Source organism: Galeopterus variegatus, unplaced genomic scaffold (assembly GCF_000696425.1).
Source record: "Galeopterus variegatus unplaced genomic scaffold, G_variegatus-3.0.2 Scaffold11672, whole genome shotgun sequence".
Classification (NCBI taxonomy): Eukaryota; Metazoa; Chordata; class Mammalia; order Dermoptera; family Cynocephalidae; genus Galeopterus; species Galeopterus variegatus.
The window spans coordinates 2454-2954 of record NW_007737783.1 but is presented as its reverse complement, the minus strand read 5'-3'; positions in this window follow the sequence as shown (position 1 = coordinate 2954).

The window sequence follows — 501 nt, the reverse complement described above, 5'->3', positions numbered from 1 at the left end:
CATTTCCATTTTATGGCATGTCACATGAGTCTGTAACATGGTAATTTGTGCAGAGGGTGACCTTAGAGAAGCCTATAAACACAAATCTGGATCTACTAGTAAGTAACTGTGTTACCTCAATCAAATTCTAGGTCTAGCTTTGCCTTAGATTTTAAAATCTATTTAAGGATGTTGAATTATTTAGTTTTCAGGTTGCTTTGTAGATTATAAATGATAATAAACACACAATTTCTAACATAATAATATGTGGTAGCTGCCATCATACTTTTCTTTCCAATTTAAGTGTTTGTAATACTGCTGTCATTGATGATGATACTTTATGCTTTTTGATCATAAGACTTGAATCACTGAATTTATTTTAATTTTCCAGATTGATCATGTTGTTTTAAAAGAATTGATCTATTCATTTGCCTTTCTAACCTATATCTCTTAGAAAGAAATCAGCTAGAAATATGCACAAACATTTCTAAATTCCTTAAATATTAGTTAACAAAAATACAT